Below are 11,734 nucleotides of genomic sequence, written 5' to 3'. Positions count from 1 at the left end.
GTGTTGAACCGTGTATACGCTATTGCCGATGCTCCCATGAGGTGTTTTCATTTTTTCGAGTTGCTCTGTCATTCTAGGTAGTCTGTCTTTAATCTCTGTAATATCAGTTTTGATTGTTTCTATTTCCTGTCCATGCGCGTCTACACTCCTTTTGTTCGTTGCAACATTAGTTTTGATTGTTAATATTTCCTGTCCATATATGTGTAACCCCGCGTTGTTCGCTGCAACATCAGTTTTGATTGTTTCTATTTCCTGTCCATACGCAGTGATATCATTTATAGTTATTGTAATTTCATCCGGTCTGGTATTTTTTTTACCAAAGAATTTATCAATGGCGTTATTAGCCCTGTTAAAATTTTTTCGTAACGTGTAAAATTGGCCCGACAGCGTTGTAAACTCCGAAATAGTACTTTTTATCCCCACAAGATTCGATTCGGTTACCGTCGGGGTTCCAAAAAAACTAGCAGTAGTGAGTTGTATATCGGTGACAGACTTTTGTATCCCCTCGAACTGATTTGCTTGCGCGTTAAATTTATCATACAAATTTTTTAACGAATCCGACACGGATATATAATTGTCGCCAAGTGTACTTATTTTTCCATTTATCGTCAAGATGGATTCACCTGATTTAAGTCGTCCGTCATCGGTATACAACGCGATGGTGTTCTCGGCGGCATCACGCTGTCGTATTAAAACGTCATTCAGCGACACATTACTGGATTTCAGTTTACCCTGGCGGTCTTGAAATACAACTATTTCGCCCGGGTCAACACTGGTTAAATTTAACGTATCAGCGATTTCATCCTCAATTAGTTTTTTTATGTCATCGGTGGCGAGCGTTTCCGTGGGTTTTTTCAGCGCCGAAACCGGTCGTCCCCAGATATCAATCATTATTATTGTAAAAAAAAAACAGTGTTTTTAATTACCCCGCCGGGCCTCTACGACCCCACTAGTGTATTCGTTTACAACCACATGAGGTTGTTTCCGCGATGATGAAATCGCCGCGAGTACGTTCAATACCTCACGGCCGCATATCGGTGGGTCACTTAATTGTTGTGTTGGCAGCGTGGAATAAAAAACCGGGGCTGAACACGCCCGGATATACCGCATGAACTCGTTTGGCGGGGCTAACCCGTATGAATCAAAATAGACGATCGCACGTGGATCAATTGCGTATGCAACCCAATGAGTCCCCGCTCCGGAGGATTTATCGAGGTTAATTATACCGGTTTCAATATTCCTTGATTTTGTCGGTAATTGATCCCTCATAAAAACACCTCCAAGTTTTTTATCGCTAACGCGTTTGCGGCATCTATTAAATCAAAATTAGACATAGGAGTTAATAAACGGTTCCCGGTAGTCTCAGACCCTTCCCCGAGTACCATGAATACGGGGTTCCCGGTAGTCTTAGACCCTTTCCGGCTACTGGTCGTTTTTTTTTATAGCCTTTCCCGGTTGCCTTCTTCAATGCCATTCCCGCTGCGGTACCAACGGCTCCTAACGCCGCCGCCTTCGCCACTGCTGGGGCCGCTGCGGCAATCAACGCTGGAATCGCAGCTAACAGCGGAAATATCCCACCGGTCTTTTCCATGTTTTTAATCGCTGCGGCCGAAAAATCTATTTGAACACCCTTTTTATTCTTCATCGCATCATTGAAATGTTTTATTTGACGCGCCGTCAACGATATCTTATGATTACCACCTGCCATCTGTGACGGCTTTAACGTTATTGTGGTTCCACATTGTTTAGCCGACTTTGATTGTAATTTCTTGACTTGACCATCCGTCAACTCTACACCGACAACATTATACGACATTTTTATTGTAAACGCGTTTATGTTTTCAATTACATGTTTTCCACTGGTGCATCAACGATTCTCATTCGTCCACCAACGCCTTCCAACAGCATTGATTTATCGCTGAGAATGACAGCAACCGCTCTATAATCGGCAATAACGCCGCGAGTTACATTAGCTCGGAAGTATATATCAACGACGGATTGTCTTGTTAAATCAAGATGTTCCAGCGAAAAGTAATAAATCGGATATAGTTCTTTGAAATCATGTTGTGATATTTGCAAACCAGTGTCGACGTTTTGATCACGACTCATATACGACAGCAACCGATGGTACACGCGTGCAATATGGTTTTGACCGTAATTAAGTTGTATATCCTCAGATGGTTCCTGCTGGCCGTTTATTCTCAGCGAGACGTCAGTAACGCCTAATCGATCAAATATCATATGGCTGGATAGTTGATTATCAACTCTCGTCATATCCTGCAACGCAACAAATATATGACGCGGAGCCGAAATGCCTTGTTGTGATGCCAGGTTCCATGTAAATATACCATTGATATTTGATTGCTTAGTATCTGTTGTTGTTGTTAGCCAACTTAGTAATGATTTTCCTCCCTGCTCCATAAAGGATAGCAATCGTGCCTCTGTGGTAATGGATGGAGTCATTACTGGCATCCACAATAATATTTTAGTTAAAACGACTTTACCAGAGTGATTATTTGGATTCGCAAGATCCGCTGGAATTCTCCAAATTGCATTTCTATCATCACCTTTTCGCACAAGCACCACGGTATGCTTTGCTCCGTAGATAACTTTTCGCACGTTCCTACAAAATCCAAATATATGATGCAGTGGAATCGCGCATGAGAAAGATCTACGCGGCCCTGTTAACATTGATATGCGTGTTGCAGCTCCGATGTTAAAATTAGGATCGCTGTTTATAATCATATTCTCAACATCAGCGTTAGCGCTATCAGCATTATTTCTTGGTCGTCTTACCACAAATTGCGAGTTTCCAGCAGTGTTTCTAGTATCCTTTGCAAACATCATAGATGGACCCGCTGATCTTGTATAATCGTCGGAATATCTTGCTAGCCCGATTATTGTTGTAGCAACATCAACATCACGTTCTATTGATTCAATTTCTCGCCCGTCAATGAGATATTTTGCGCTCTCAAATAGCGCCATTACGCCGTTATTGACTAAGCCAACTTTGGTACCATCTGGATACGGTGCTGGTACAGCAGGAGTATCGGCCTCTGTTACAAGTTCTCCTTCGATTTCAATAAACGCTTCACACGGCAAAAAATATTTACTGGTATCATGGACTTGAAGTTCAATTCGCGATCGTATGTTGGGTTGTACTGCATGATAGGAATAAAATTGATAATTACGGACAGAATCATCCTTGTGCACTGGTGCGTCCATATCAAACGCCGGGTCAGCTGTTCGTTTAAACATTTTATTTAATAATACGCTGATGCATCTAAATCATCGTCGTCGTTTTAAACCACTTCCCGCTATTATGTTTGCGATGTCATCTTGATTATTGTTTACCAACGACGCTAGTTTTTCTTCCACGGCGTTATTTATTACTTTACTGACATTTGCAGGCATCACTGTCGTTGATGGCATCACCGGTGGTTTCTGTTTTCTTTTTCTCACCAATGACATTAGTTTATCTCGTGCTGCAGAAACCACCCTTCCGGCAACGTCTCCAATAGCACTAATACCCTTATCACGAATAACATCAATAGCCTTCATTCCTAATTGTTTGGCTAACGGCGCCACTTTTGGAGCCATTCTTGTAAATAACCCCGCAATGGTGCTACCGAGACCGTCTCCGTACCACGCGCGGTATACGGGTAATCGTGAGTTTACCACGTAGACGCTGACTGGTTTATCATGGTTGTAGTGTATAATCATCTTTATTATAAAAAACACCAGTGTTTTCCAATTAGTGGTTGATCACCCCCCCCCTTCCCACCACCGAATCATAAATTTTGTCAAAAACATCGATTTTCTCTAAATGATTTCCTGGGGTTTTCATCGGCGGTAAAAATCCACGGTTTTTGTCAATTTTTGTCGATTTTTGTCGTTTTTTGTCGATTTTTTGTCGTTTTTGGTTGGTTTTTGCCGGTTTTTGGTAAAAAACATCGATTTTCTCTAAATGATTTCTTGGGGTTTTCACCCGTAAAAAACGACCAAAAAACGACCAAAAACCAACCAAAAAACGACCAAAAACCAACCAAAACGACAATTTTATAATTTTATAATTTTTTTAATCATCCACTAACTCGTCTATGAGCGTTCGATATGCATTAATGTCCATGATACCACCGGCAAATAACCGCCTGCAAATATCAGCGGCCTCATTGATTATTTCCGGAGAGTTATTTCCGGCTCGTTTTCCTCCGATTAGTATTTCTAGCCGTGATATATCACTGAGAACATTACCAGGACAAGTAACGTCTTTACCAACAGAGTATCCTTTTCCGTGCTTTGGTCTTTCACTTTTTACTTTATTGTGGAATATTATATAATTATTATCACGCGGTGGTAATTCATTTTTATATTTATTTGCCAAATACACTATTCTTGTCCAGTCCTTTAACGACCTTATATTTTTCTCGTAGCCGCTATTGATATGCTCATCTCGTGTGTCCTTAGCAAAATTTGTAACAGTAAAATCAACTAATTCTTCGTAGCCGAGATTTCTAATTTTATCTATTGTGCTCTTTTTAAGCACATTACGGGGTATATTCCCCTCTTTCTCTATTTCTTCCGGTATTTCTTCTTCTGGTTCTCTTGCGGTGGCGCGTAGTTCTTCTTCATCGGCTATTGTAACATAAGGTTCTTGTGGGTCCGTTATAGCGAGTGGTGGTGGCCTCCGTGTTGTAGCAACCGCTATTTTCGCAGGGAGTGTTTCCAGAGACTTGTTTGCTTGCTCGGTCTGAGCCGCTATCTTTTCAAGCGCACCGGGACGGGCACAGTTGCCGCCGTAACATCTTTGGTCGCTTTAGTTACCGGAGCAAAGAGCTGTTCGCTTCCAACAGCAAAATCGGTTTGTAGTTGTTGCCGCGTTTGAAGTTGTTTTCGGACCCTGTCTCGTAACGGTATGAACTTTTTAAGCGCTACTAGCCGCTCTCTGGCTAGCCGAGTAGTAAGTGATTCGCCTACCATTATTGCAATTGCTCCGTAGTTTCTAATTTCCCGCCGAGTGTGGCGGGGATATGTCCCAGGGGCTCCAGGGAGTTTTCGTCTTTAATCCTTCTAATGTTTTTAATTTTATTAGAGATTTCTCGACGTCGTTCAAAAGCCTGTCCGAGTTTTTTTCGTACTGTCTCAACGGCAGTAAATAGTCCAATAAATGTATTTACGTCATTGCCATACAAGTTTTCATTGATCGTATATTGTAATCGCTTTATAAAAGAATACTCGCGTGGCAAGGTATATCGACCTTTCTTTGATTGCTCGTTAATAATTTCATAATCGGACAATATTTTTTGGTTATCAAGCTTATCAGATAATACAATTCCTTGATTTTTTAATTTTGAAATCTCGGATAATATATTATTGATGTCTTCGATATTCATATTCTTATAAAACATCTTATTTCTAATATCAAAAAAAAAATATTTTACAAAATGAACCCCGCGTATCAATCCCGAGGTGTGTTTAGTATTGCGTCATGGCGACTTCGTCACGGTGACCTTGTCACTCGCTGATTTCTGTTACATATGAAAATCGAATTCTGCGCCCGGTCTTTTTTGAGATCGCTGAATTTTGTATTCCTTCTGCAACAAATTGTACTGCGGGCACACAAATATCAAAATATCTACTGGCTTCATTCATCGACTGAAAAGTTTTTTCTTCGTGCGTTATTGTATCAAATGACTTTACGGGTTTTGCTTTTTTTGAGTATTTACCGGTTCCGCCTTTTTTGGTATTCTGACTTTGCGAGATAGCTTGCAAGTTTATAAGAGAATTATCAGTCTTATTATTATTAATATGATCAATCACAACCCCATTCTCGATTAATCCGTTAAATACTTCAAATACAATCCTGTGAACATAATAGCTTTTTCCTCCCGCAGTAAACATCAAATACCCGCGATTATTTACGGTACCAACCGGCTTCTTCAGTCTGCGGTTTCTAACAACGCCGTCGCGAGATGCCTCGTAATTAACGAGCACGGGATGCGGCTGAAATTCTTGGTCCATTTGTATAATAATACTACTTGTCTAATTCATTATTTGGTTTAATTATAAACCTTGCAATGTAGTCCTGAGGAGTTTTGATGACTGAGTCGGCGGTTGGGTCAATGACGGCGTTTTTTATTCGCTTGTCATAATAGCGTTTTAACTCTCTGTATCGCTTTCCGCCACAATTGATACACAACTGCGATTTTCCTCTTACACCAACGTGGCAAACCAAGCACGGTAGGGGGCCAAGAGAACCATTACGAACGCTTTGTAAATGATACCCGCAGAATTCACCTCTACATGATTTATTGCACGGGGTTATCGACCCAATCATCAACCATTTGCATTTATTCATTATACTATATTCTTTTATTTAAATACTTGTTTTAATTATATGGAGGAGTTCGAGAGATTAGCAGCAATTAAACCCTGGAAAAATATTAAGTTCAATCTCGATAGAGCCCTCAAGGACGCACCAAAAGCGTCAATAAACGATAGAACCCTGTTAAATAAAATACGCGATTGTATCAATGAATTCAAGCGTGATGGTGCATCTCATAGTTGGTCAACATTTCGAATTGATGGTGTTGTTGATGCTACCATGAACGACAACCGCGCGGCAACGATAATATCACAACTTGGCTCCAGCAAGTATTTCTTCAGAGTAAAATTCATTGTCCGGGTGGAATCAGGTAATTGGATCATACGTGATAAATTTGAACCGGTTCTCAGCGACAAGATATCAGTCATTGTTAGCCGCGACTCCAAGCCAGGGCTGTTAACCGGAGTTGACAGACCATACTATGAACGAGCGTATCCTGAAACAGCAGTTGTCTATGGAATATACCCGTTAAATAAGAAACCTGATATCGGAAAACTAGCGCCGATGAAACAGTCAACGGGGATAAATTGTGTAGCAGAACGAGTAATAGAGCATTTTACAAATGCGTGTCGAGGAAATAAATTGACTGATTTACGACGTAGCAAAATAAACCAATGGGAGGAGACAGTGCGTGAGCGAGGAGCAACCATCAGCGACATAGCGAAATTAGAAACGTCGCTGAGATTTCCAATAACCGTTACAACAATAACCGGTGAAGTATTATATGAATCAAAGTATAAATCAAATGGAGCCCCAATCAAAATTATTGATCATAACGAACACGCGTGGACGCCCGCGGTCACAATATTTCCACGGGATAGAACAGTAAAGTATACCCCCGGGGAATTCCTGGAAGAGGGTGGTTTTCTCGCGGAGAGGAAACTATTTGATGCTATTGCCTGCTTGTGTAAAAACGACCCTGTATCAGTGTGGTTACTTCGCAGCGCTGAAAACGACATGGATACCTTTGATCAGTTTGTAAGACCAAACGGTGAATTATATCGCACTGAAGCGTTTCACAACAAGATGAAAAAAACCGCCATGGAATTTGAAGAGCATGATGAACAACTGCTAACAAATTGTTTTACGATTCCATCGGTTGCGGCTCATGTTGCAACAAGGAAAAATGCGTGGAGACCAACGCGCAAGGAATTTCTACCGGATGTACAATCCAGTTGTTTGGAATATTATCACGGTGGACTATGGAACACTGAATACAACCGCGACGCTATGATTTCCGTTGATATGGTTGCCTGTTATCCAGCGAGTTTTCTCGGGTATGGATCCGCCGCTGAGTACTTCAAACGATTTGGACACCTCAGACATGAAATGACTCGTGTTGCTATTAATGGACCACTGCCTGATTTTAATTTAACCGGATTCGCTCGCATAGTATCATTTGAATTCGCGGCAGGACTTCATCGCTGTTGCTATATTTGGATTGGTAGACACATGACTGAAAAGAAGTGGCTGCCAATAGCGCTGCTACGGTATATGATTGATTGTAGCATGCTTGTATCGTTGATTGTCAGTGACGCGATTATATCATACCGGGCGCAGACTGAAGTCTGGTTACCAGAACCAGAGCGTCTAGATAGCATAATTGACGAATCCAGAAAACACATTGATGCCGACAAGGAATATATCATCGAATGGTCCAAAAAGATATTCAACCAACGAAACCGCGAGGCAAAAGATCTCGGTAGAAGAATAATCGGTAAGTTCACACAAGGTGGAAAAAACTGCGACTACAAACGATATTGCTCACGGCTGATAATAGATGACGCAGAATATGATTTCGTAATCAAGGACGCAGTGGCAAAAAATAGATACGTGAACTGCAAAACAGCTTTCTTGTCCAATGGAACAAAGTTGGGTACAGTTGTTTCCTACAGCGATGGAGACAGCCCCGCGTATCCACATTTGAGGGCGTCTATGCTGGGTTACGCCGCTATCAATTTATTCTCGATGATAAATAGATTCCCCGACACCGCGGTTAGAGTAGCCGTTGATTCATTTTACATAGACGTAAAGTACAAGGGAAACATAGCCGAGTTTACTATTCCGGACGAGAGTTGGGGTATATGGAGAATTAAAAATGAAATACGACGCGATTATTCCCCGTCAGCAGATGTCACCGTTGAAAATAATTACTTACGCGGTGATAATCTATCAGAATGGTCTAATGCACCACCGTGTTCTGATCCAATTTGTAGATACAAAACAGTTTATTTAAGCGGCTGTGGCGGGTCAGGAAAGACGACTCGGGCAATTGAATTATTTCGAACGCGGGCAAGTATAATCGTGCTTACACCGACCCATAGACTAGCGCGAGAGATAAAACAACGAAATGTTGACGCCGTTACTTATCACGGCTTTTTTCGATACAGCGGCGGTGAGTGGACTCCTGATCGAATGGGGGAAAAATTTATTCCCGAGGTTATCATCTGGGATGAGATATGTACTGTTTCGTTAGATACTTTACAAATGATTCTTGAGTGGTTGCTGCGCGCGAATACAGCGGTAATCATGTGTGGCGACCATGGCCAACCACCACCATTTGTCGGCGAGGGTCCACATGATTGGTTAAAGGGTTTTGTGGACTATTATGAAGAAACCGATACTGATTACCGAGCACTTGATGAACAACTGCGCGAGGTTAAAAAATTAATCAGATTACAGCCGGATAGAGTTCAATGTGAAATAATCCGCGAGGTGATTCCGGAAACGCCGTTAAATGAATTCTGGGAAACATGGAAACCAAACGATTTGATTGTAGCGAGTAGAAAGATAGTCAGAGACACACTTCAGCGGAAGTTGTTTACGTTGCATAAGGAAAAGTTTCCAACGCGTCCAGTGCCGTTATGTTATAGACCCGCGGACACACGGCGGCAGAACATTGAAGTTGAAATCCCGGGCCCAACAGCGTCAGGGATAAAAAAACAAATTCTTGTGCTGAATGATATCGTGCTCGTTGATATCAGCGTCGTCGAGGACGCGCTACGTGCTGATAAATCCCCGTGGACGCTAGGATACGCAACGACAATACATTCCTCGCAGGGACTAACTGTCACGGATACAATTGTTTGGATAGTTGATAATCGCATCGAATGGTCGAATTTAGTCTATCTTGCAGTGTCCCGAGTACGGAGAATGAATCAGCTTCGAAGAATTGTTATTGACGAAGCCACCGACGAAGCCGGCGACAACGATGACATTATTGATGCTAGCGTCATTGATAGAAAACTCTCGGGTTACCGCCAACAGGATAAAAAAAAACAGCGGCGTTTTGATATTGATGCCGAATTAATAATTGCGTTACGACAACAACAGAATAATCACTGCGCGAGTTGCAATTGTGTAATGCGCTGGCGTTATTCGGATAAAGACGCTCGCCAATTTACCGTGGACAGGATCGATAACAGTCTCGGTCATGTCAAAAACAATGTGAGGTTAACTTGTCTTGAGTGCAATAGACGCAACGGAGCTAGTTAAGGCCACGTGGGGGTAATTGAGTATCGTCAGGTATCACATGTAGTTGCTCGCGAGTAAATCCGCGCTGAGGAGCAGTTGAATCCAGTCTATAGATCGGTGGTCTACCAGTTGATCGTGTTATCGTTGATATGTTATGCGTGGTAACACTCCAAATAGGATCAGTAGCTCTTTTTTTACCGCCTTCAAGCTCTCCTGGTTCATACAGATATCTAACAGTGACATCGCCGAGAATCGGCTTGGAAACGCTATCTATTTTTGATCTTCCGGGTATATACTTTTTTTTAATCGCGTCGCTGGGCTTCATGTTGATTGCTCGGGTAATCTCGTTATTTAACGCTGAAATTACGCCTGGCAACCTTTTGACCCATTCACGAGATCGTTTTTCTTGGATGAATTCCTTCGCGTATTGATACCCAAATAACCGTTCAGCAAGAGTCCGATTGAATCGTTCAACAATTGCCTGATCACGATGTAGCGCAGTATGACCTCGTCGTATCGCGACGCTATGATGTTTCAGCGTTGATAAAACAGCGCCGCGAAATTCATTGCCAGGATCAACTTGTAATAGATTTGGCCAGCGCAGAGGGCCTCTTCGATAAATCCTCTCAAACGCATCGGCTACTTCAGTTGCTGACTTTGTTTTTAACGGCTCCGCTTGTTTGTATCGACTCGCAACATCAACTACGGTTAGCGCGTATTTGTAACCGTTGTCATGCGGCAGAAATAGTATATCAGCCTGATGAACTTCATTAGGTACGCTGACATCAAAGCGCGAAAAGTTGATTTGTTTAGGCGGTGGTAGATAAATTTGCCATATAGCCTGTTTGGATAACCAATTAGCCGCAACGGCCTTTGTTACCTTTGCAGCGCTTGCGAGTTTACCAATTGCGGCCTTCCCCTTCCAGTATCCTCTCGGAGAATAATAGATGGATTCCATGTTGTTATTATAAACGCTAGCGTTTTCAATTACCAGCGCGAGAAGCTCCGCTTCCAATCATTAATTTACCTTTCATAGCCGATTTTACCAACCATGAAGCCAATTTTTCTTTGAATGATTTATCAGGAATAGCATTTAACGCGTGAATTAATTTTACATCCGCGATATGACGCTGTTGCAGATCGCTACTTTTGTAGTAAGCAACATCATGAGCATGACACGCCTTATCGATAGCGTTTATTGGATACTCACCGGGTTTGGGCTGATTTTGATCATCGAGTCTGATATCTAATCGTGTTCCGGGGCCACAGTAGCTATATTCTGGGAGGTGCTTTTCTCCTGGATACTTTGCCCACGGTGTTCCGGGGAGTTTTGATAACTTGGCTGCAATATCACCTCCTCGCTTTTTTTTAAAACATCCCCGGGTCTAATAGAAATAAATCTAAATTTCTTTGTACCGCATTGTACACACTTACCAGTAAGCGCCGATCTGTTATTTCTCGTTGTAACGGTTGTCATATCATTTGTGCCAGTACGCACTCTACACTTCACACAATATAGATCCATAATTTATGTATAGAGATATGAATATAATTGATTTTTCGGCGACTAAAACGAGAGAACCAGTTAAGCATGTTGCAGCGTTACCAAACTCGATCCGGATGATTATCATCGGACCATCTGGATCCGGCAAGACTCAATTATTACTTAATTTAATAATCAGATGGATGAAGTGGGATAAGTTGTATTTAATCGCCCCTAGCGTGGATGATCAACGATGCTACGAGGTGTTGAAAGATTTTAACGAGAATGCATCAACGATCGCTGAAAAAAATGTTATTGAGTTTATTACAGATATCAATGATGCACCGGGTATTGATGATATTGATGGCGACGTTAACAATCTAGTCGTGTAC

This window comes from Sinohyriopsis cumingii, chromosome 8, assembly GCF_028554795.1.
Source record: "Sinohyriopsis cumingii isolate HCF-2022 chromosome 8, ASM2855479v2, whole genome shotgun sequence".
In the NCBI taxonomy this organism is placed as follows: Eukaryota; Metazoa; Mollusca; class Bivalvia; order Unionida; family Unionidae; genus Sinohyriopsis; species Sinohyriopsis cumingii.
This window is presented reverse-complemented; position numbering follows the sequence as displayed.